This window comes from Bos mutus, chromosome 7, assembly GCF_027580195.1.
Source record: "Bos mutus isolate GX-2022 chromosome 7, NWIPB_WYAK_1.1, whole genome shotgun sequence".
Classification (NCBI taxonomy): domain Eukaryota; kingdom Metazoa; phylum Chordata; class Mammalia; order Artiodactyla; family Bovidae; genus Bos; species Bos mutus.
This window is the reverse complement of record NC_091623.1, coordinates 25,127,277-25,153,883: the sequence shown is the minus strand read 5'-3', so window position 1 is coordinate 25,153,883 and position 26,607 is coordinate 25,127,277. Positions and strand designations below refer to the sequence as shown.

Here is a 26,607-nt window from a genome sequence, read left to right as displayed (position 1 = left end):
ACTCTGTGATGGTGAAAAATTTGACTATAGTGTTGACCCTCTAGATATGCCTACATTATGATCCCTAGAACCTGTGAATAGCACAGGGGACTTAAAGTTGCTAATTAGTTTACTTTAAAATAGCAAGATTATCAAATCAGTAGCAAATGGGTACGGTGTAATCACAACTGTTCTCAAAAGTGAAAGAACAACAGCAAAAGTGAAAGTCCTAGTCACATCAGTCGTGTCTGACTCTTTGCAACCCCATGGACTGTAACCCACCAGACTCCTCTGTCCATAGGATTCTCCAGGCAAGAATACTGGAGTGGGTGGCCATTCCCTTCTCTGGGAATCCTCCCAATCCAGGGATTGAACCTGGGTCTCTTGCATTGCAGGCGAATTCTTTACTGTCTGAGCAACCAGAGAAGCCCTGAAAGAAGGAGGCTGAAGAGTGATTCAGAATGATGAAATATGAAAAGTACTCACATATCTACTAGAAAATGGACAAAGTGGGCTACCAGCCGAGGAGTGAGAGCAGCCTTTAGAAGCTAAAAAATGCAAGGAAACAGGGGAGTCTTCAGAGCCCCCAGAAAGGAATGCAGCTTTGCTGACCATATGGTTTTAGCCTAGTGATACCCTCTGCTGTTGATGCTGCTAAGTCGCTTCAGTCGTGTCTGACTCTGTGCGACCCCATAGACAGCAGCCCACCAGGCTCCCCCGTCCCTGGGATTCTCCAGGCAAGAACACTGGAGTGGGTTGCCATTGCCTTCTCCAATGCATGAAAGTGAAAAGTGAAAGTGAAGTCGCTCAGTCGTGTCCGACTCCTAGCGACCCCATGAACTGCAGCCCACCAGGCTCCTCCATCCATGGGATTTTCCAGGCGAGAGTACTGGAGTGAGTTGCCATTGCAAATGGTCTTTAACCTGGAAAAGTATAACAAAGTAACTTAGTGGGATTTTAAAACAATAAATTTGTGGCAACTTACTACAGTAGCAACAGAAAAGACTACAACTAATACAACTTGGGGATTATAATTTGTGTTTAGGCATGCTTGCTTTTGCATTTAGTATAAATGAAATGGTTTATAATGTTTTGTTACTATGAAAATAGTTTTTGTCTTGTAAACCCTCTGGAAGAATATTGCGCCTGACCAGGGATCTGTATACCATGCTTAGGAATCTCTTATTTAACTTTTTCTCTTGTACTTTCTGTGCATCAACTGCTGTGCTGGGTACTTTGTTGTTGCTTAGTTGCTCAGTCATGTCCAACTCTGCAACCCAATGGACTGTAATCCACCATGCTACCTTTGTCCATGGGATTCTCCAGGCATTGAATACTGGAGTGGTTGCCATTTCCTCCTCCAAAGGATCTTCCTGACCTAGGGATTGAACCTGTGTCTCCTTCGTCTCCTGTATTGCAGGCAGATTCTTTATTGCTGAGACACTTGGGAAGCCCAGGCTGGATGCTAGGATGCAAAAATAAAGAAAGCACAGTCTCTGTCTTGAGAAGATTATAGTTGAGTTGTGGAGTTGTTGTTTAGTGTAAGCCATGTCCAACTCCTTTGCAACCCATGAATCATTGCCCTCCAGACTTCTCTGTCTATGGGATTTCCCAGGCAAGAATACTGGAGCAGGTTGCCATTTCCTTCTCCAGGGGAATCTTCCTAACACAGGGATCAAATCTGCGTCGCCTGCATTGGCAGGCAAATTCTTTACCACTGTGCCACCAGGGAAGTGCCACCCCAGTGGTTGAGAGAGGTAAGGAAAGCAATGATTGCAGATAGCAAAGAATGACAGCTGCCCTAACTGATATACTCAAGTGAGGGAAAGAGACCTAATTCTAGTCTTCAGATGCTTCTGTCTAGTGAGAGAGAGCACAAAAATAATTACAAAATGCAAGGGAAAATACCCCATTGAGAATGGTGGAGGAGGGACCTTTACAATCTCATTAGCAGCATATGATGGTTTCAGTTTTTCCACATTCTCTCCAATTCATGTTACTGTCTGTCTTTTGATTTTAGCTGTTCTACTGAGCTATGAAGTGGTATCTCTTGTGCTCCCAATTTATGTTTATCTAATAATTAATGATGCTTAGCATCATTTTTTGTACTTACTGGACATATGTCTATCTCTTTTGGACATGTCTATTCAAATCCTTTGTCATTTTTAAAGTGAATTGCTTGTCATTTTATTTTTAAGCTAAAGTAGTTCTTAATAGATTATAGGATCAGATCAGATCAGATCAGTCGCTCAGTTGTGTCCGACTCTTTGCGACCCCATGAGTCGCAGCACGCCAGGCCTCCCTGTCCAACACCAACTCCCGGAGATCACTCAGACTCATGTCCATCGAGTCGATGATGCCATCCAGCCATCTCATCCTCTGTCGTCCCCTTCTCCTCTTGTCCCCAATCCCTCCCAGCATCAGAGTCTTTTCCAATGAGTCAACTCTTCGCATGAGGTGGCCAAATCTCTTTTTCAGATATTTGATTTGCTAATATTTTCTCCCACTCTGTAGGTTATCTTTTCACTTTATTGATCATTTGAAGCACAGATATTTTTTATTTTACACCCATGATTTCCTCTAAAACTTGTATATATGTTTAGGTCTTTGATTGATTTTGAGTTAATTTTTGTATATCTTTTGATGAATTTGACTTCACTCTTTTACATGTTGGTATTCAGTTGTCTCAGCAACTTTTCTTGAAAAGACTAATCTTTTTCTATTGAATTTTCTTGAAATCCTTGTCAAAAATCAATTGAACATTCTATGGATTTATTTTTGGACTCTTGGTTCTATTCCATTGATTATATCTCTCTTTATGCTTATCCTTTCACACAATCTTGATTACTGTAGCTCTGTAATAAGTTTAGAAAGTCAGAAATGTGAGTTCTCTAACTTCATTCTTCTTTTTCAAGATTTTTTTGGCTGTCCCTTGTATATCCAGCATGAATTTTATGATCCGTGAGTTAGTATCTGCAAAATAGGCAGCTGGCATTTTGATAGAGATTGCTTTGAATCTGTAGAGTAATTTGGGAAGTATTGCCAGTTTAATAATATTAAATTTTTCAATCCATAAACAATGGACCTTTCATGTATTTAAATCTAATCCAGTCTCTTCCAGTGATGTTTCACATTTTTCAGTGGATAGGTCTTGCACTTCTTTAGTTAACTGTTTTCCTAAATATTTTTTTTCTATTTGATGTCATTGTAAATGGCATTTGTTTCCTAATTTTAAAATTGTTAAGTGCTAGCATATAAAAATATAATCTGTTTCTGTTTGGTAATCTTGTGCAACCTTTGCTGAATATTAGCTCCAGTAGTTTTGGGGTTTTCTTTAAAGGTTTTCTTTTATTTTTGGTGTACTGCGTTTTTGTTGCTGTGTGAGGGCTTTCTGCTCTTGACCAAGCGGGGACTGTTCTCCAGCTGCAGTGCACGGACTTCTCACTGTGGTGGCTCCTCTTGTTGCAGGGCACCAGCTCTAGCGCTCGTGGGCTTCTTTAGTTGTAGTGCACAGGTGCACAGGCTTAGTTGTACCAAGGCGTGAAAAATCTTCCTGGACCCGGATTTGAATCCATGTCCCCTGCGTGGACAGGTGGATTCTTAACCACTGGACCATCAGGGAAGTACCTTTAGTTTGTTTTAGAATTTCTTACAATTTCCTACATACAAGATCATGTCATCTATTAGTAGAGATAGTTCTCCTTCTTTCCAGTCTGGATGCCTTTTATTTACTTTTGTTAGAACCTCTAGCCCAATCAGTGTTAAATAGAAGTGGTAAAAATGGGCACACTTGTCTTGTTCCTAATCTTCCAGGGAAGAGCTTTCAGTTTTTCTCCATTAAGTATGAAGTTAGCTGTGGGATTTTTGTTGATGTCTTTTATCAAGTTCATGAAATTCCCTTCTACTCCTAATTTGATGAAAGTTTTTATCATCAAAGAGTGTTGGATTTTGACACATTCTTCTTTGTATCTATTTTAGGTCACCATGTAGTTTTTGTCCTATGTTCTGTTAATGAGGTATATTACATTGGTTCTTTTCCAGTCTGTTAATTCAGCCTTATGTTCTTGGGATAAATGCCACGTCAGTTCATTTGAACAGTTATGTTCATTCTCTCAGTCATGTCCGACTCTTACTGACCTCACGGACTGCAGTACGCCAGGATTCCCTGTTCATCACCAACTCCTGGAGCTTACTCAAACTCATGTCCATCGCGTCGGTGATGCCATCCAACCATCTCATCCTCTGTTGTCCCCTTCTCCTCCCGCCTTCAATCTTTCCCAGCATCAGAGTCTTTTCAATGAGTCAGTTCTTCGCATAAGGTGGCCAAAGTATTGGAGTTTCAGCATCAGTCCTTCCAAAGAATACTCAGGACTGATTTCCTTTAGGATGGACTGATTGGAACTCCTTGCAATCCAAGGGACTCTTAAGAGTCTTCTCCAACACCACAGTTCAAAAGCATCAATTCTTCAGTGCACACTTTTCTTTATAGTCCAACTCTCACAATTGTACATAACTACTGGAAAAACTATAACTTTGACTGGATGGAATTTTGTTGGCAAAGTAATATCTCTGCTTTTCGATATGCTGTCTAGGTTGATCATAACTTTTCTTCCAAAGAGCAAGCATCTTTTAATTTCATGGCTGCAGTCACTATCTTAAGTGATTTTGAAGCCCCCAAAATAAAGTGTGTCACTGTTTCCATTGTTTCCCCATCTATTTGCCATGAAGTGATGGGACTGGATGCCATGATCTTTGTTTTCTGAATGTTGAGCTTTAAGCCAACTTTTTCACTCTCCTCCTTCACTTTCATCAAGAGGCTCTTTAGTTCTTCACTTTCTACCATAAGGGTGGTGCCATCTACATATCTGAGGTTATTGATATTTCTCCCGGCAGTCTTGATTCCAGCTTGTGCTTCATCCAGCCCACCATTTCTCATGATGTGCTCTACATATAAGTTAAATAAGCAGGGTGACAATATACAGTCTTGACGTACTGCTTTCCTGATTTGGAACCAGTCTGTCATTCCATGTCTAGTTCTAACTTTGCTTGTTGACCTGAATACAGAGTTCTCAGGAGGCAGGTGAGGTGGTCTGGTATTCCCATCTCTTGAAGAATTTTCCACAGTTTGTTGTGATATACACAGTCAAAGGCTTTGACGTCGTCATTAAAGCAGAAGTAGATGTTTTTCTGGAACTCTCTTGTTTTCTCGATGATCCAATGGATGTTGGCAGTTTGATCTCTGGTTCCTCTGCCTTTTCTAAATCCAACTTGAACATCTGGAAGTTCACGGTTCATGTACTGTCGAAGCCTGGTGTGGAGAATTTGAGCATAACTTTGCTAGCTTGTGAGATGAGTACAATTGTGCGGTAGTTTGAGGATTCTTTGGCATTTCCTTTCTTTGGGATTGGAATGAAAATTGACCTATCCAGTCCTGTGTCCACTGCTGAGTTTTCCAAATTTGTTGGCATATTGAGTGCAGCACTTTCACAGCATCATCTTTCAGAATTTGAAATAGCTCAACTGGAATTCCATCACCTCCACTAGCTTTGTTCATAGTGATGCTTTCTAAGGTCCACTTGACTTCACATTCCAGGATGTCTGGCTCTAGGTCAGTGATCACACCATAGTGATTATCTTGATCATGAAGATCTTTTTGTACAGTTCTTCTGTGTATTCTTGCCACCTCTTCTTAACATCTTCTGCTTCTGTTAGGTCCATACCATTTCTGTCCTTTATCGAGCCCATCTTTGCATGAAATGTTCCCTTGGTATCTCTAATTTTCTTGAAGAGATCTCTAGTCTTTCCCATTCTGTTGTTTTCCTCTATTTCTTTGCATTGATTGCTGAGGAAGGCTTTCTTATCTCTCCTTGCTATTCTTTGGAACTCTGCATTCAGATGCTTATATCTTTCCTTTTCTCATTTGCTTTTGGCTTCTCTTCTTTTCACAGCTATTTGTAAGTCCTCCCCAGATAGCCATTTTGCTTTTTTGCATTTCTTTTCCATGGGAATGGTCTTGATCCCTGTCTCCTGTACAATGTCATGAAGCTCTGCCCATAGTTTTTCAGGCACTCTATCTATCAGATCTAGGCCCTTAAATCTATTTCTCACTTCCACTGTATAATCATAAGGGATTTGATTTAGGTCATACCTGAATGGTCTAGTGGTTTTCCCTACTTTCTTCAAGTCTGAATTTGGCAATAAGTAGTTCATGATCTGAGCCACAGATAGCTCCCGGTCTTGTTTTTGCTAACTGTATAGAGCTTCTCCATCTTTGGCTGCAAAGAATATAATCAATCTGATTTCGGTGTTGACCATCTGGTGATGTCCATGTGTAGAGTCTTCTCTTGTGTCGTTGGAAGAGGTGTTTGGTATGACCAGTGCGTTCTCTTGGCAAAACTCTATTATCCTTTGCCCTGCTTCATTCCGTGTTCCAAGGTCAAATTTGCCTGTTACTCTAGGTGTTTCTTGACTTCCTACTTTTGCATTCCAGTCCCCTATAATGAAAAGGATATCTTTTTTGGATGTTAGCTCTAGAAGGTCTTGTAGGTCTTCACAGAACTGTTCAACTTCAGCTTCTTCAGCATTACTGGTTGGGGCGTAGGCTTGCATTACCGTGATATTGAATGGTTTGCCTTGGAAACGAACAGAGATCATTCTGTCATTTTTGAGATTGCATCCAAGTACTGCATTTCAGACTCTTGTTGACCATAATGGCTACTCCATTTCTTCTAAGGGATTCCTGCCTGCAGTAGTAGATATAATGGTCCTCTGAGTTAACTGGAATGACACCCATTCCAGTCTATTTTAGTTCGCTGATTCCTAGAATGTCGACGTTTACTCTTGCCATCTCCTGTTTGACCACTTCCAATTTGCCTTGATTCATGGACCTGACATTCCAGGTTCCTATGTAATACTGCTCTTTACAGCGTCGGACCTTGCTTCTATCATGCGTCACATCCACAACTGGGTATTGGTTTTGCTTTTGCTCCATCCCTTCATTCTTTCTGGAGTTATTTCTCTACTTACCTCCTGTGGCATATTGGGCACCTACCAACCTCTTTCAGTGTCCTATCATTTTGCCTTTTCATACTCTTCATGGGGTTCTCAAGGCAAGAATACTGAAGTGGTTTGCCATTCCTTTCTCCAGTGGACCACATCCTGTCAGACCTGTCTACTATGACCTGCCTGTCTTGGGTGGCCGCACATGACATGGCTTAGTTTCATTGCGTTAGACAAGCCTGTGGTCCGAGTGATTAGATTGACTAGTTTTCTGTGATTATGGTTTCAGGGTGTCTGCCCTCTGATGCCCTCTTGCAACACGTACCGTCTTATTTGGGTTTCTATTACCTCGGACGTGGGGTATCTCTTCACGGCTGCTCCAGCAAAGTGTAGCCACTGCTCCTTACCTTGGACAAGGGGTATCTCCTCATGGCCGCCCCTCCTGACCTTGAACGTGGAGTAGCTCCTCTTGGCCCTCCTGCACCCGTGCAGCCACTGCTCCTTGGACATCGGGTTGCTTCTCTTGGCCGGCTCCCCTGACCTTAGGCGTGTGGTAGCTCCTCCCGGCCGCCACCCCTGGCCTTGGGCAACGGGTAGCTCCTCTCGCCTTGCTTCTGCGTGGTCTGTCGCAGCCGTCGCGCTTATAGTGCTTAGCCACGGTGTAAAGTACTTTTACGGAGAAGGCAATGGCAACCCATTCCAGTATTCTTGCCTGGAAAATCCCATGGACGGAGGGGCCTGGTGGGCTGCAGTCCATGGGGTCACTAGGAGTTGGACACGACTGAGCGACTTCACTTTCACTTTTCACTTTCATGCATTGGAGAAGGCAATGGCAACCCACTCCAGTATTCCTGCCTGGAGAATCCCAGGGTTGGCGAGCCTGGTGGGCTGCCGTCTATGGGGTCGCACAGAGTCAGATAGGACTGAAGCGACTTAGCAGCAGCAGCAAAGTACTTTTATATGTTACTGGATTGAATTTGTTAATATTTTGCCAAGTATTTTAATCTATATATTCATAAGGGATATTGGTCTATAGTTTTGCATTCTTGTAGTGGTTTTTTCTGGTTTTAGTACCAAGGTAATGCTGGCCATAGAGCATGAGTTGAGAAGTGCTCCCTCCTCTTCTGTTTTTGGGAGGATTTGTGAAGTGAGTGAAAGTCACTCAGTCCTGTCCAGCTCTTTGGGATCCCATGGACTGTAGCCCACCAGTCTCCTCTGTCCATAGAATTCTTTAGGCCAGAATACTGGCCTAAAGTGGGTAGCCGTTGCCTTCTCAGGGAATCTTCCTGACCCAGGAATTGAACTAGGGTCTCTTGCATTGAAGGCAGATTTTTTTACCAGCTGAGCTACCAGGGAATATTAATTTTTGGAAGATTCATCAGTTAAACCATCTGATGTGTGCTTATCTTTGTGAGAAAGTATTTTGATCGTTAATTCAATCTGCTTTCTTCTAATAGGTCATTTCATATTTCTTAGTCCCCAGTCATTTCAGAACTTCATGTCTTTTTAGGATTTGTCTATTTCATCTAGGTTATAAAATGTAATAATGAACACTTCTTTATTATATCCCCTTATAATCTCTTTATTTCTGTAATTTTAGTAATAGTGTTCCTCCTTTCATTCCTAATATTAGTAATTTCAGTCTTACCTCTGTTTTTTGTGTATTTGTACAGTATGTGTGTATTTGTCTGTGTGTGAGTCTAGCTAACGCTTCATCAATTCTGTTCATCTTTTCAAATAATCTTTTTAGTTTCATTGATTTTCTGTATTTTTTCTGTTCTCTTTTTATTTATTTCTAATTTAACCTGTTATTTTCTTCTTTCTGCTTGCTTTAGGTTTAGTTTGCTCTTCTTTTTCTAGTTTCTTACAGTTCAAGATTATGATATTGATTTTAGATTTCTTTTTTAATATAATTATTTAGCCTGCAGTTTCATTTTCTTCTGATGTGTTTGTTTGACTTTGATTTTAGGGTAATACTATCATCACAGAGTGAGAAAGGTTTCTTTCCTCTGTTTTTAAAATGAGTTTGTGAAATGTTGGTATTATTTTATTTTTTTTATTTCATAGAATTCACCAGTGAAGACCTTGGATCTTTGCTTTTCCTTGTGGGAAGATTTTAAATTACTGATTCAGTCTCTTTACTTGTTTTAGATCTGCTCAATTTTTACACTTCTTCTTAATTTGGTTTTGGTCATTTATATCTTTCTAAATATGTGTCCATTTCATCTGTATGTCTACTTTTTTGGCATAAAGTTGTTCATTGTGTTGTTTTATAATCTTTTCAGTTTCTGTATGACCAGTAGTGCTATCTTTTTCATTCATTATTTTGGTGATTTGTGCTGTTTTTCTTTTTTTTCTTGCTCAATCTAGCTAAGTATTTGCAGTTTTGTTAACATTTTCAAAAATCAATTTTGACTTTTGCTGTCTATTGCTTTTCTCTTTTCTGTATCATTTACTTCTGCTGTAATCTTTATGTTGCCCTTCTTCTTCTTACTTTGCATGTGGTTTGTCCTTCTTTTTCTAGTGTTCTGAGACTGAATCTTTGTGTTTTTTTGACCGCACCGAGTCTTCATTGTGGTATGCAGGTGCTTTAGTTGGAGCATGTGGGATCTAGTTCCCTGATCAAGGCTTGAACCTGGGCCCCCTGGCATTTGTAGCACAGAGCCTCAGCCACTGGACCTCCAGGGAAGTCCCGTGAAACTGAATCTGAAGCTACTTGGTTGAGACCTTTCTTTGTGTTTATTTCTTTGTTTATTTTTGGCTGTGGTGGGTCTTTGTTGCTGTGTGTAGGCCTTCTGTAATTGTGGCGAGTGGGGGCTGCTCTCTAGTTGCTGTGCAGGCTTCTCATCACAGTGGCCTCTTTCGTTGCAGAGCACAGGCTCTCGGGCATGCAGGGTTCAGTAGTTGTGGCTTGCAGCGTTTCTTGCCCTTTGACATGTGGAGTCTTCTTGGACCCAGGGATCAGACCCATGTCCCCTGCATTGGCAGGTAGATTTTAACCCTTTTACCACCAGGGAAGTCCCTTCTTTTTTGATACGTGTTTCAAGCTATAGATTTCCTTCTACAGCTTTTTGTGTGTCTCATAAAATGTGACACATTGTGTTTCCACTATAATTTAGTAAACAATACTTTCTAAGATCTTCTGTGATTCCTTTTTGACTTGTTATTTAAATGTTCTTTAATTTTCAAATATTAGGAGTTTTCTAAGATTTTTTTAATGCTATTGATTTCTGAGTTAATTCTGTTGTACTTATAGAACATACCTTTTATGATCTTATTGCTTTGAAATTTATGGTACTTTTTATGACCTGGAATATGATCTATTTTTGAAAAAAAAAAATTGACCTTTGGGAAAAAATGTGTATCCTGCCATGATTAAGTGGAGTAGTCTATATGTAGAAATTAGATTATGTAGATTGATAGTATTCAGATCTTCTGTACTTTTGCTGATTTTCTGTTTAATTCCATCAATTACTTAGTGCAGAGGATTTAGGTATATAATTATAATTCTCAAATAGTCTCAAATTTCTTCTTTCAATTCTCTCATGTTTTGCTCCATTGATTCTGAGGTGCTGTTTTAGGTGCATGCGTGCTAAGTCACTTCAGTCGTGTCTGATTCTTTGCAACCGTATGGACTGTTGCCTTCCAGGCTCCTCTGTCCATGGATCCTCCAGGCAAGAGTACTGCAGTGGATTGCCATGCTCTCCTCCAGGGTATCTTCCCTACCCAGGGATAGAACCCACGGCTCCTGCGTTGCAGGCTGATTCTTTACTGCTGAGCCACCAGGAAAGCCCTTTAGGTGCATATATATTTGTAAATATAGTATCTTTCTAATGTATTGACCCTTTTATATCCATTTTTCTCAAATACTATTCCTTGAAGCTTATTTTGTCTAATTTTAGTAGCTCCAACTCTTATGTGTACTGTTTGCATGGCTTATCTTTTCCATCTCTTAACTTTTAATTTATTTATTCTCTTTGAGTGAAAAATATGTCTGTTACAGATGATACATGGTTGCATCTTCCTTTTTTATCTAGCCTCACAATTTCTGCCTTTTAATTGAGGTGTTTAGACCTTTAACATTTAATGTATTTGTGGATGTGATCAGTTTGCATTTTCCATATTACTTTGTTTTTATATGACTTATCTTTCTTATTTCTTTCCTCTACCTTTGTTGCCTTCTTTTATATTAGATTCGTATTTTTAATATAGTCATATTTTAATTTCTAGTGAAACTTTACCTTTTAAAAAGTTATTTTCTTAATGTTTGCACTAGAGAATATAATCTACATCTTAATTTACCAGAACAAGCTTAAGCATTTAATATCAACTAAATTTTCATAAAATAGAGAAATTTTGTTCCAGCATAGTTTTATTCCTTTTTCCCATTTCTATTATTACCATGTGTATTACATGTCTACATGTTTTAAAATAAACAATGCATTATTATAGTTATTGCTTTATGCAACTTCTATCTTTTATAGAGTTCAGTTAAAAGAAACAAGGTAACATTTTAGAGAGTCTTTCTGTTAGCCCACATGTTGCCATTTCTGGAGCTCTGTTTATTACTGTGGATTTAGGTTACCATCTGATGTCATTTCCTTTCAGTTTGAAGGATTTCCCTTAATATTTTCTTATACATGTCTGTTAGTAACAAATTCTCAATCTTTATCTTCAGTTTTAAAGTGATGGCTCTATTTTGCTTTCAATTTAAAGGTAGTTATTCTCAATTAACTTCTATGCAGAGTACATCATGAGAAACGCTGGACTGGAAGAAACACAAGCTGGAATCAAGATTGCCGGGAAAAATATCAATAACCTCAGATATACAGATGACACCACCCTTATGGCAGAAAGTGAAGAGGAACTAAAAAGCCTCTTGATGAAAGTGAAAGTGGAGAGTGAAAAAGTTGACTTAAAGCTCAACATTCAGAAAACGAAGATCATGGCATCTGGTCCCATCACTTCATGGGAACTAGATGGGGAAACAGTGGAAACAGTGTCAAACTTTATTTTTCTGGGCTCCAAAATCACAGCAGATGGTGACTGCAGCCATGAAATTAAAAGATGCTTACTCCTTGGAAGGAAAGTTATTACCGACCTAGATAGCATATTCAAAAGCAGAGACATTACTTTGCCAACAAAGGTTCGTCTAGTCAAGGCTATGGTTTTTCCTGTGGTCATGTATGGATGTGAGAGTTGGACTGTGAAGAAGGCTGAGCGCTGAAGAATTGATGCTTTTGAACTGTGGTGTTGGAGAAGACTCTTGAGAGTCCCATGGACTGCAAGGAGATCCAACCAGTCCATTCTGAAGGAGATCAGCCCTGGGATTTCTTTGGAAGGAATGATGCTAAAGCCGAAGCTCCAGTACTTTGGCTACCTCATGCGAAGAGTTGACTCATTGGAAAAGACTCTGATGCTGGGAGGGATTGGGAGCAGGAGGAGAAGGGGACGACAGAGGATGAGATGGCTGGATGGCATCACTGACTCGATGGACGTCAGTCTGAGTGAACTACAGGAGTTGGTGATGGAGAGGGTGGCCTGGCGTGCTGCGATTCATGGGGTCGCAAAGAGTCGGACACGACTGAGCGACTGATCTGATCTGATCTGATCTGATTCTCAATATAGGATACTTAGTGGACAGTTTTTTCTTTCAGCATTTTGAATTTCTCATTTCACTGACTTCTGGCCTCCATTGTTTCATGGATGCTCACATTACATGAGCATTTACTTTTCCCTTGCTGCTTTTAAGATTTTCTGTTTGTCTTTGTCCATCAGTGGTTTGATTATGTTGGAATATCCATCTCTTTACATTTGTCCTGCGTGGGATCTATTGAGCTTTTGATGAGTACATGAATGGTTTTACAAATTTGGTATATTTTTTATTCTTTATTTTTTCATATATATTTTTTCTATCCCTTTTTGTGTCTCCATTTTTTTCTGAGATATTCATTACATGCTTTTTGATATGGTTATGATTATCCAAAATGTATGAGTCTTTGCTCATTCTTTAAAAACTATTTTTTCTCTTTGTTCTATTTATATGCATCTATTTTAAATTCATATTGAAATGCAAAGTCAAGTCTACCAGAGGAAGTGTTACTACAAACAAAGTTAGTGGAGGTGATAGAATTCTAGCTGAGCTATTTCAAATCCTAAACGATGATGCTGTCAAAGTGCTGCACTCAATATGCCAGCAAATTTGGAAAACTCAGCAGTGGCCACAGGACTGGAAAAGGTCAGCTTTCATTCCAATCCCTAAGAAAGGCAATACCAAAGAATGTTCAAACTACTGCACAATTGCACTCATCTCACATGCTAGCAAAGTAATGCTCAAAATTCTCCAAGCCAGGCTTCAACAGTACGTGAACTGTGAACTTCCAGATGTTCAAGTTGGATTTAGAAAAGGCAAAGGAACCAGAGATCAAATTGCCAACATCCACTGGATCATCAAAAAAGCAAGAGAGTTTCAGAAAAACATCTACTTCTGCTTTATTGACTATGCCAAAGCCTTTGACTGTGTAGATCACAACAAACTGTGGAAAATTCTTCAAGAGATGGGAATACCAGACCACCTGACCTGCCTCCTGAGAAATCTGTATGCAGGTCAAGAAGCAACAGTTAGAACCAGACGTGGAACAACAGACTGGTTCCAAATCTGGTAAAGAGTACGTCAAGGCTGTATATTGTCACCCTGCTTATTTAACTTGTATGCAGAGTATATCATGAGAAATGCTGGGCTGGAAGAAGCACAAGCTGGAATCTGTATTGCTGGGAGAAACATCAATAACCTTAGATACGGCGATGATACCACCCTTATGGCAGAAAGTGAAGAGGATCTAAAGAGCCTTTTGATGAAAGTGAAAGAGGAGAGTGAAAATGTTGGCTTAAGGCTCAGCATTCAAAAAATGAAGATCATGGGATCCAGTCCTATCGCTTCATGTAAATAGATAGGGAAACAATGGAAACAATGAGAGACTTTATTTTCTTGGGCCCCAAAATCACTGCAGATGGTGACTGCAGCCATAAAATTAAAAGACTCTTGCTCCTTGGAAGAAAAGCTATGACCAACCTAGACAGCATATTAAAAAGCAAAGATGTTACTTTGCTGTCAAAGGCCTGTCTGGTCAAACCTATGGTTTTTCCAGTAGTCATGTATGGATGTGAGAGTTTAACCATAAAGAAAGCTGAGCACCTAAGAATTGACGCTTTTGAACTATGGTGTTGGAGAAGACTCTTGAGAGTCCCTTGGACTGCAAGGAGATCCAACCAGTCCATCCTAAAGGAGATCAGTCCTGAGTGTTCATTGGAAGGAGTGATACTGAAGCTGAAACTCCAATACTTTGGTCACCTGATGTGAAGAACTGACTCGCTGGGAAAGATTGAAGTTAGGAAAAGTAGACGACAGAGGATAAGGTGGTTGGATGGCATCACCGACTCTATCATGAGTTTGAGCAAGCTCTGGGATTTGGTGATACCAGGGAGGCCTGGTGTGCTGCAGTCCATGGGGTCGCAAAGAGTCAGACACAACTGAGCAACTGGCTGAACTGATTTTAAATCCACTGGTCTTCCTTGGTAGCTCAGCTGGTAAAGAATCCGCCTGAAATTCAGGAGGCCCAGGTTTGATTGCTGGGTCAGGAAGATCCCCTGGCGAAGGGATAGGCTAGGCTACCCACTCCGGTATTCTTGGGCTTCCCTGGTGGATCAGACAGTAAAGAATCCTCCTGCAGTGCAGGTGACCTGTGTTTGATCCCTGTATTCAGAAGATTCCCTGGAGAGGGCATGTCAGCCCACTCCAGTATTCTTGCCTGGAGAGTCCCCATGGACAGAGGAGCCTGGAAGGCTACAGCCCATTTGCTCACAAAGAGTTGAACATGACTGAGCCCTAAGCACAGCACTTTTAAATTCACTAATCCTTCAGGTCATCGTGAATGTGTTGTCAGGTTCCTAAAGTGAATTTTCACTTAATATACTTTCAAGTCTAAAATTTCCATTTAGTTGTTTTCCAACATTTTTTCTCATTATTGAGAATTTCATTTTTTTAAATTCATCATTGCCTTACTTTCGTTTTGTTTTTTAAGTGTGGTCACCTTTGGTTCATTGAATTTATTTATAATTCTGCTTTAAAGACTGTGTTTAAATTCAATATCTAGAGATATCCAGTTTCTATTGGCCACTTTTTCCCTCCTTGCATATCTTATAATATCTTGTTGAAAAGTAGATACTTTAGATCATATATTGTGGCAACTCTGGATTCTGATTTTTTTTTCTCCCTGTTACTGCTTTATTTGCTTGTTTTTTTGTTTAGTAATTTGCCTAAATTAAATCAGTAACATCTATTTCCCTTGTGATAGGTAGCCACTTATGTACTTTTTCTTTATTTCTTTTTGAGATTCTTGTTATTAGTTTTACATTTGGCTTCCTGGGACTTGCCTCTCTCTCTGTGAAGCTTAAATGATAAGCTGATGGCCAGACAGTGAATGTGCGCAAACACTTCAAGTCAGTAAATTATCTGTCATCTGCTCATGAATCTCTGTATTGATAGGGGAACACATTTAAAATTTACATTGTTTTCAAGTGTTCCCCACTTTGGTTCCTACTGAACCCTTTCCCATTTCCTCTGTGCTGTGATTGTTCAGCCTCAGCAATGCGTGGGTAGCTTTGTTCCTCTCAGGCCTCCATTGGACATACTCTTTGCCATAGTCAAGAATGTACTTGCCCCAAGGGTGAACATAACTTGGATTAATAGAGCTGTTGACTCTCTGTGCTTGCTCCCTGTTGTAAGGCCATCACTTCCAGTGAAACACTGCAAAAGGCTGGCATCACCCACCACTCAAGTACCACTGAGCCCCCTTTGACCTCTGCAAAGTTCTGGTGATCTTCCCCACTCTGGAAGAACCTCTGTACTCACTGAATTGTGGTTGATATCGACAAGAGCACCTCTCGGCTAGAATACAACAGGGTCCTAGTTTTCTTACCTAAAAATGAGTAGTTTTTCAGATATCAATACTCCTCAAATCATTATCTTCTTTTGGTCTATTTATGGGTGACGAGGTGACTAAAATGGTTGTATTTGTCAGTTTTATCTAGCTCTAAGGTTTGACTTCTCTCCATCTTCTTTTGGGGCACATTTTTGTTTTATATTGGTTTTCAGATGTAAACACAAAGCAAAACGATTTTCTTCAAATGCCCGATAGTCCTTGGCTGTGCTTTCATATTACAAAGAAGCAAGTCCAGAAGCTGCCTAGAAACTACATTTGGGTGGCACCGATTTGATGGTACAGTTTGCTTTAGAGTGAATAGGCGGGTAACCATGATTATGCTGGAAGTCTGCTGAAGCCAGAATGAGGCAGATTTTTCTATGGAGGCACCCATGCTACCTTTCCTAGTACTCTGTTCTATATATAGCAGTGTGTATATGTTAATCCCAAACTCCTAATTTATTCCTCCCCTACCTCGACCTTTTCCCCTTTGGTAGCTATAAATTTGTTTTCAGATTCTGTGAGTCTATTTCTGTTTTTGTTCATTTGTATCATTTTTTTAGATTCCACATGTAAGTGATATGATTATTTTTCTTTGACTTAATATGACAATCTCTAGGTCCATCCATGTTCCTGCAAATGGCATCATTTCATTCTTTTTATGGCTGAGTAATATTCCATTGTATATACGTACCACATCTTCTTGGGTCCTGCTCTCATCTGTTCTTTTCAGGATTTTCTGTGTATTTAGTCACTCAGTCATTTCTGACCCTTTGTGACCCCATGGACTGCAGCACACCAAGCGTCCCTATCCTTCACAATCTCCTAGAGTTTGCTCAGACTCGTGTCCATTGAATTGGTGATGCCATTCTGCATTGCCATGTTTCTTCATAGTTATTTTTTTAGTGGATTATGAACCCATTTTTAAAGAACAGTTTGTTGTATTTTTTTTATTATTATTGTAGTGGTTATTATTATTTTAGTTACTGCCCTTTCTCTTTCTTTACCTGATTCTGTACCCCACATACCTTTGGGTTTACATTTTCTTTTACCTGTGTACACTCACTTTTTGTCAGGTGAGCAACATTACCAATGTTGACAGTTTCTAGAAAAGTAAGTCTTGATTTTTTTCCCTTGGTCAGCTGTTGAAAGTTATCATTGAAGGACAATTCACTCTATAGGCTGACATTGTCATCAAGAAAGCAATTTCAGTTATTTATGGTTTTGCATGAAATCTTGTGATTTCAGATATGGAGTATAGGTAATATGTTGTATCTCTATAATGGCTCCCTAAAGTGGGCATCTCCACTTAGTTCTTTAACCAAACTGAACCATGTCTCGCATTAGAATTCCTCCGTTTTCTATTTTGTTCAGATTTAGTTCGTAGACTGGCCAAATTGTCACTGAGGCGTTTCGCCTGTTTCTGATGAAGTTTTAGCTGGATATCAGCTTGGATTAATAGATGTTAGTAATGTTTAAGCACTTGTATTGCAGATAGCAGGGAAAGGCAAGAAGTATGAGAACAATCAATAAATATTGAGAGAAATATCTAGAGCCTTCTTCATATTAGTTTTATAGTTGAGGTGGCTCAAAGGGTAAAACGTCTGCCTACAATGCAGGAGACCAGGGTTCGATCCCTGGGTTGGGAAGATCCCCTGGAGAAGGAAATGGCAACCCACTCCAGTATTCTTGCCTGGAGAACCCCACAGATGGAGGAGCCTGGTAGGCTACAGTCCACAGGGTCGCTAAGAGCTGGACACAACTGAGCGACTTCACTTTCAAGCCTAATGAAGAAATCATTCTGACTGATCACAAATCATCAAATAGCTTTTTTTTTTCTATTAAATAATATACTTACTGTTTGACTTCTTTTCTTTTCCTTTTAGTAAGGCAAGATAAAGAAATAATTATAGATTTTGGAATGTTCATAATGTCAAGCTACAGAAAAGTGTAGTAAGAGTTTTACAGATATCCTGGGTAAACATATCGATGTACAAAATTACACAAATATAAACAAAACATGAAAAAGCCCTTGCAAAGAGATATTATTTATAGTAACATTCAAAATACGAAGTTCCTGGGAACAAATCTAACATAACGAGATGTGCAAAACTCCCATGAGGAAATAATAAAGCATTATTTTGTGACAGTAGAACCTCAATAAGTGGAGTGATATGTCATACACATGGCTTTGGGAAATAAGGTTTTATAGGTGCCCAGTTGGATCAGTTCAGTTCAGTTGCTCAGTCGTGTCCGACTCTTTGTGACCCCATGAATTGCAGCACGCCAGGCCTCCCTCTCCATCATCAACTCCTGAAGTTCACTCAGACTCATGCCCATCGAGTCAGTGATGCCATCCAGCCATCTCATCCTCTGTCGTCCCCTTCTCCTCCTGCCCCCAATCCCTCCCAGCATCACAGTCTTTTCCAATGAGTCAACTCTTCACATGAGGTGGCCAAAATATTGGAGTTTCAGCTTTATCATCATTCCTTCCAAAGAAGTCCCAGGGCTGATCTCCTTCAGAATGGACTGGTTGGATCTCCTTGCAGTCCAAGGGACTCTCAAGAGTCTTCTCCAACACCACAGTTCAAAAGCATCAATTCTTCGGTGCTCAGCTTTCTTCACAGTCCAACTCTCACATCCATACATGACCACTGGAAAAACAGTAATCCAAGTCTATGTCCCAACCAGTAATGCCCAGTTGGATCAGTTCAATCAAATTTATGTGTATTTCTGAGGGGAGGAGAGACTACTTGACAAAAGATTTAAAAATTATATAGAGAGACAGAGGCCAAAAAACAAGAATGACTGCAGTGTATTTTGATGCAGGCAAAGTCAGGTAGATTGGTGGAACCTCAGTAGTGACTGTTTAGACCAGACTCACCTCTTTGGTGACTTTACTTGGGAGGTTATTAGAAACACAGAATCTCAGGTCCTGACCCCAGATCAGCTGAGTCGGAATCTGCTTTATCAAGATAACCTAGAAGAGTGGGGAAATGAATAACCTAGAAGAGTGGGGAAATGATTTTTTTTTAATTTAAATTTTAAAATTTACTTTGTAATATTTTGGCCTCATGATGTGGCATATGGAATCTTAGTTCCCTGACCAGGAATCGAACCATAGTCCCCTATATTGGAAACTTGGAATCTTAACCAATGGACCTCCAGGGATGTCCCAAATATGGCTTTAAGAAACAGTTCTGGGCAACTGGTAATTAAACAAGAAAGCTCTAATTGTACTGAAAGGTATTGCTTGATTCATATGGTGCAGCCATCCCTTACTGTCTGTGATCTACGTTTCTTTAGGAACATTTGAAAACTCAGTGATAATAAAAGGGCTACTTTGTGCATATTTTTAAGGTGCGTCTGTTATCCATGTGCCAATACTCTATGAGTCGTCTTGTTAATAAGCTTCTTTAAGGTGCCCCGACTTCAGGATGTCTTTATGTGTTTCTAGCATCTCTTGGATCGAGTCTGTATATCATACCTTAACGGTAGTGCTGTCACTGCCAATGAAATCAGTAATGTTGTGACTGTGCCTCCTCCACGTGGGTGATAAAGCTATATCTAATTATTTTATAGGTGTGCTTTGTATATTTGGGAAAAAAGCTGCTGAAGACACTGACGAAAAGGCAGCTCTTCTACTGACACCTCAGAAGGAAATAAGTTACCACCTACGTTAGGATTAGAAGACCAGCTCATTCTTAGAATCTTCTGAAACAAAATTAGGTAAGAAATGCTTTTCATCATATTTTAAATGACTTGTCCTCCATCTTCCCAGTTTGCTTGAAAGCTTCTATAATTCTATTCCTTTGGCCTCGAAGAGAAATGCAGTTAGCATTTTCCTCTAGGAAGGCAGCATGCCAGCCAGCTGTCAGCTTTATGATGTACCTGATCTCCGATGTCAGGGGAAGCACAATTCAATTTTAAAGTAAGTCTTCTGCGCACTACTGCAGCAGGGCTGCCAGCATCTCTCTTTATGTTCCTTTCTTTGAAATTCTCCCTTTTCCTCAAACAGTATAGTTTTATTTTTAAATCCTTTGTGTAAGATGAAACTAGCACTAGCTGACTTTCCTTGTCCTTAGCTAAAAATCAATGAATTGACTGAAATTATCTGTAAATACTTCTGCTACCCTTTCTCATTTCTAGAAAATAAAGTACCACTGCTTATTTAACTTATGACTTGTCTAAACATGTTGAAAGCATTGACTATAAGGCATAACACTCAGACTCTGAAAGAGAGAACTGTGACAAGTTCAGTCAAAAGGGAAAAGAGGAATAATTTATAAAAGGTGCTGCAGATAATGATGCCAGCCAGTTATTTTAAAATGCATCCATCTCACCTTTTAATGAATTAGATTTGTCAACAGGAAATGTTTTATGCACCACTTCTAATAAAAGTGGCATGCTAGGAATGCAGTGCTTTGAGGTTGGCTTCTTCAAAGCTTCAGAGTATCTTCAATTCAAGGATATTTTTTAAATAATAGATATTAAAAGTATATTTAAATAATATTAAGGTTGTGACACAAACACCAAATGACAAAATTCAGAGGTTTCAAAGCAAAGGCTGACATGCCATCACTTTTTCACATAGTAACTGTTTTTTAAATTAGGAGTGTAACAGACTGATTTGGGGATTGTGTGTCAGTTTAACTTTAGATTCTCTTGTTGTTTTCGCTGGTGTCACAACCTTAATGTCAGCTTTTCAAATAGGTTTCTACATTTTCTTTGGTTCAGGGTCATTAAAAAATGCATATGATGAATCTGAGAGGCATAAATAGGTCACACTGAAGTGAAATTCCTTGACTCTCTGGTACTGAGATACAGCTATTACCTGCCTTGTAAGTGGAAAAAGTTAGCTCAGGCATTTGGTAAATTTCTGTTTTTCAAGATTTTGATTCAGACCATTGTAAGCCCAAATGACAAAACATGATGTTGGTATAATTGTGTTCTTGTTCTTCTAATCCAAACCACCCAATTTTGTTGATTATAATCCCTAGATATTAAGAATCATAATTCCCACAGGTGATTGTTTTTTCACTTAGAATACAAGTTAATCCTGACAATTATTTCAATAGAAATATACTTATTCAGTATAATTAAGTATAGGTAACTCTACCTTAAATTTTTCCATATGCCAGCCTTTTATATAAACACTTTTATGCAGATTTGGGGGCAAATGTGATTTTTTTTTTAAAGGTAACACTTGTTTAGAAAGCAAATATAAAGTAAAAATCTGTTGTGTTGGGTTGAATGTTTAAAAAAAAAATTCTCATACCCCATTGGACATTCAAGGAGGAGCATGGAGCCTTCCTTACTCCCTTCTGCAGGGAGAGAGAGAAGGGAAAGAGGAGAGAAAAATAATTCTACCCATTTCCTTGATTCTTATCTGTCATGATCTCATTGGGCAGGTCATATGCTGAATATGGTTTTAATTTAGAAAAATAAATATCAGAATCTGTCTCACAGTTGTCTTTTTCATCACCCACGTTAGAGAAATGAAAAGTGGAAAGAGAGGCAAATTATTTATTGATCTTTTCTGGCTGACTCAAATATATACTGGCCAACCCCAAATATAAGACTTCATATTTCATATCTTCTCCTTCACTGACTCTCCAGCTTTTACCGTTCCTCAGTTCAGTTCAGTTCCATCGCTCGGTCGTGGTCCGACTCTTTGCGATCCCATGGACTGCAGCATGCTAGGCTTCCCTGTCCATCACCAACTCCCGGAGCTTACTCAAACTCATGTCCATTATGTTGGTAATGTCATCCAGCCATCTCATCCTCTGTCACCCCCTTCTCCTCCTGCCTTCAATCACTCCCAGCATCAGGGTCTTTTCCAGTGAGTCAGTTCTTTGCATCAGGTGGCCAAAGTATTGGAGTGTCAGCTTCAGCATCAGTCCTTCCAGTGAATACTGAGGACTGATCTCCTTTAGGATGGACTGGTTGGACCTCCTTGCAGTCCAAGGGACTCTCAAGAGTCTTCTCCAACACCACGGTTCAAAAGCATCAATTCTTCAGTGCTCAGCTTTCTTCACAGTCCAACTCTCACATCCATACATGACTATTGGAAAAACCAAAGCTTGACTTGATGAACCTTTGTTGGTAAAGTAATGTCTCTGCTTTTTAACTTGCTGTCTAGGTTAGTCATAGCTTTTCTTCCAAGGAGTAAGCGTCTTTTAATTTCATGGCTGCAGTCACCATCTTCAGTGATTTTGGAGCCCAAAATATAAAGTCTCTCATGGTTTCCATTGTTTCTCCATCTATTTGCCATGAAGTGATGGGACCAGATGCCATGATCTTAGTTTTCTAAATGTTGAATTTTAAGCCAACTTTTTCACTCTCCTCTTTAAATTTCATTAAGAGGCTCTTTAGTTCTTCTTCACTTTCTGCCATAAGGGTGGTGTCATCTGCATATCTGAGGTTATTGATATTTCTCCTGGCAATCTTGATTTCAGCTTGTGCTTCCTCCAGCCCAGCGTTTCTCATGATGTACTCTGCATATAAGTTAAATAAGTAGGGTGACAATATACAGCCTTGATATATTCCTTTCCAAGTTTGGAACCAGTCTGTTGTTCCATGTCCAATTCTAACTGTTGCTTCTTGACCTGCATCCAGATTTTTCAGGAGGCAGGTCAGATGGCCTGGTATTCCCATCTCTTTCAGAATTTTCCACAGTTGATTATGATCCACACAGTCAAAGACTTTGTCATAGTCAATAAAGCAGAAGTAGATGTTTTTCTGGAACTCTCTTACTTTTTCGATGATCCAGTGGATGTTGGCAATTTGATCTCTCGTTCCTCTGCCTTTTCTAAAACCAGCTTGAACATCTGGAAGTTTACGATTCACGTGCTGTTGAAGCCTGGCTTGGAGAATTTTGAGCATTACTTTGCTAGCATGTGAGATGAGTGCAATTGTTCGGTAGTTTGAACATTCTTTGGCATTGCCTTTCTTAGGGATTGGAATGAAAACTGAACTTTTTCAGTCCTGTGGCTACTGTTGAGTTTTCCAAATTTGCTGACGTATTGAGTGCAGCACTTTCACAGCATCATCGTTTAGGGTTTGAAGTAGCTCAAATCCTAATAGGAATTCTAGATTCCTAATAGGAATTCCAAATTCCAAATAGGAATTCCATTGCCTCCACTAGCTTTGTTCATAGTGATGCTTCCTAAGGCCCACTTGACTTTGCATTCCAAGATGTCTAGCTCTAGGTGAATGATATCACCATCATGATTCTAGCATGAGGTAATTAGGCTGCATTGTATAGTAGTGTGAAAATGCATACAGTTGTATGTGAAGGATTTGGCTAACTCTTACAAATTTATCTCAACTATACTAGTGCTCTTGCTTGAACAAATGTTTAAAGTCATTATTATTGTTCATACTAATACCAGTTCTGATTTCTATTTGATTAAAATGAATTTTTAAAACAAAAATATCTCTTTCTAAATTCAAAGAAAGCTATTCAAATAAATGAGCTCAGTGCACACCTACAATGTAGAAAAAGCTTTCTGGCATAGAAACAAAATAATCTTTTAAATAACATAGGCCAAAGCCTTCACACCAATTCATTTACAACAGTTTCAGATTTATGTAATTAATAAAGTTGGATACTGGGTCTAACATGTATTAAATGTCCTTCAGTGTACAGTGATGTTCTAGTGACTGTCTGGAAAAAAATGATAAGAATTTATTTATTGTTTTGCTACATCAGTCAATTCTGTAAATGGCTTTCTAATATGATACAATATATGCTTTTAATAGTTTTCTATAATATAAAGAGATAGTATTTATTGAGTATTTTCTGTATTCCAGCAGCTGTTCTAAATAGTATCCATGGATTATCTCATGTATCCCTCATAAGAACACTGTGTTGATCTCAGTATTTTATAGATATGGTAGAGGCACACAGGAGAACGTTATAAAACTAGTAAGTAACAGAGCTAGAATTCCACCACTAGCATTGTTATCCCAGATCTCACACTCTAAGCCCCCACTACTCAAAGCGCGGTCCCCAAGCCAGCAGTATCACCATTACCTGGGAACTTTTCAGAAATGCAGACTCTCAGACTCCACCCCAGTATCACATCTTATATGCTATTGTGAGTATTCCTCATATATAAAGTGCATCGTAAAAAGATAAATAAATGTAAACAGGGGTCCAAGCTACCTGGAAATCACTTGTATAAAGAACCAAAAAAAAAAAAAACCTCAACCATAAACAGCAAGTCTTTCTGTCTGCTGGGCAGCTAGCTACTTCTTCATCTGAGGCTTTCTCCCAGTCACATTGTAGCACACTGCCTTTGAATGCAGATTCTGGACAGACTGCCTGTGTGTGAGCCTCAGGTCCTATTTCTAGCTGTAGGACCCTAAGAAAGTTACACAGCTCCCTGTATCTCAGCTTCATGTTCTGGGAATGAGGTCTAAAGCTGTACTTACTTCACAGGGTTGTTGTGAAGATGAAACGAGTTAATCCATGGAAAGGTTTGAAAACAGAACCTGATATCACCTGATATAAGTGATAATGTTTTCTGCTGTAGTTGTTGTTAGTTATGATTCCCATCTTAAAGAGTAGAATAGAGTCTCATCTCATACTTGGTAATAAACTGACAAATATTTTTGTTAGCAGGGCTTACCATGTAAAGGGATATCTTTGCTGTTAGAGTCCAAATCATAAATTTTAGTTTTTGTATTTTCTGCACACTTTTTCCTTGTGGCACTTCCTGCCTGTGAGTTCTCCTAAACACCACTTCATTGTGGTACTTAACTAGTTAAGTCCAGTGCACTCAATTCAAAATCAAAATGAAACATATAACAGCATAGTGAATTTTTAAATATAGTATATGCTTTTAAACGAAATAAAACTAACGAATGAGGCTTGTATGCCCATTTGGCCAACCACTTGGAGAAGTAATACAAAACAGTCAGAATAAAGTGTCTGTCTAAAGGCTGAATGCTTCAGAAGGTGTTTGTTTTCTTTTGGACATTATTCTGAAGTTGTACGTACAGTTAATCATGATAGTCTTTAGGGGAATAATGGTTTAGTGTGCAGGCACTCACTTAACAGCTATTTAAGATTACATCTAATGTGTGAAGTGAGGCTGCGCGTTCCTGAAAAGTACCTTGAAATCTGATTGGTGGAAGGCACTAAGATAAAAATAGTCTGTGAAAAGAATATCCTGGGAAACTTGTAAATTGTCAATTCTGGGGCACATACCTAGAAAGTTCAGTTCACTAGGCCTGGGATGAGGCCCACCTGGGTGTTTGAATTTTTAACAAATGGCCAAAGTGATTCTACTTAAATTAGTGTTCTCGAGTACACTTGGAGAACCACTGCAGTAGTGACGAAGACATGAATTAAAAAGAGCTTTTGTTGACTCCCCTTCCTTCTGGCAACATTGTCCTCTTTGGTACTAGTTTTTTTCCATCCTGTGACCCAACTTTCTAATTTGTCCTCTCCTTACCCCCATAGTGGTTCCCAAGCCAGTCTTTAATTTTTCTGCTTTTCTCTCTTTTTTTTTTACCCTTTCTCAAAGAATATGTCTTTTGGATTTATCAGTCATATCTGTGCAGATGGTTCTACAAAATACCCGCAGAAGTCTGTTTAATCTAAAAATCTCTAAGCCAAAATTCAGGTGCTGTAATCAATTTAGAGCCTATGGGCAACATTAAAAGAAAGAAGAAGTAGTTCAGTTTAGTTCAGTTCAGTTGCTTAGTCGTGTCCGACTCTCTGCAACCCCATGAACCACAGCATGCCAGGCCTCCCTGTCCATCACCAACTCCCGAAGTTTACCCAAACTCATGTCCATTGAGTTGGTGATGCCATGCAACCATCTCATCCTCTGTCATCCCCTTTTCCTCCTGCCTTCAATCCTTCCCAACATCAGGGTCTTTTCAAATGAGTCAGCTCTTCGCATCAGGTGGCCAAAATATTGGAGCTTCAGCTTCAACATCAGTCCTTCCAAGAAGAGGTAGTAAAAAAGAATAAAAAGAAGTAGTAAAAAGGAATAAAATAGGATGAAATGAAATAGATCAAAGCAAGAGAAGCAGTGTTTCATGAGACTTTCGTTTAAGATATATGTGCACACCTACACGTTAGATTGCAATGCATTTTGTCTTAACCTCATAAGTCATAATTCAAAAAGTTTGAAAGATACTCTCTGAGTTTTGGGCTCCTGGACTTCAGTGTGACATTATAAGCACTGTTTTCCCATGCGTTCCACTCATATATCTGCTGCATCTCTATTCTGGACATTACCAATTTGTATAATCCATTCAAAATCATGTCTAAAATTGTATTTGTTGTGCATTCTGTTAACATTTTCCTCCTAAGTTTTTTTTTTTTTTAAATCTATTCATAAACTACCATTCCGTTATCCAGGATAAAATTTCAAAATTGCTTTGTAATAATTTAGCCCTTCCTATGTAAATTCCCCGATAGCCTCATCTGACTGCCCTGGCCTGTCCTGTGGCCCAACCAAGCAGAAAACCTTATTGGCAGCCCTTGTAGTCACCCACTCCCCAGGTAGCTTCTTGAAGGCTGCCTTGGGCGTGCCCTGCCTGGTATCTGTGGCTGCCATCCACAAGACTGTAAGAGCCATTGTCAACAAGATGCCCTGCTCTGTATGATACCCACCTCTCTTAGCTC

The 26,607-nt window shown here is 39.4% G+C and overlaps 1 protein-coding gene across 1 annotated transcript in view; it reads left to right on the top strand.

The window, feature by feature from the left end:
- The window catches only part of KIAA0825 (KIAA0825 ortholog), a 429,397-nt gene that overhangs the window by 18,713 nt on the left and 384,077 nt on the right, over positions 1–26,607 (top strand). Inside the window, 1 exon segment of the mRNA XM_070373134.1 lies at positions 19,542–19,688. The gene's annotated coding sequence lies outside the window, so the exon portion shown is untranslated.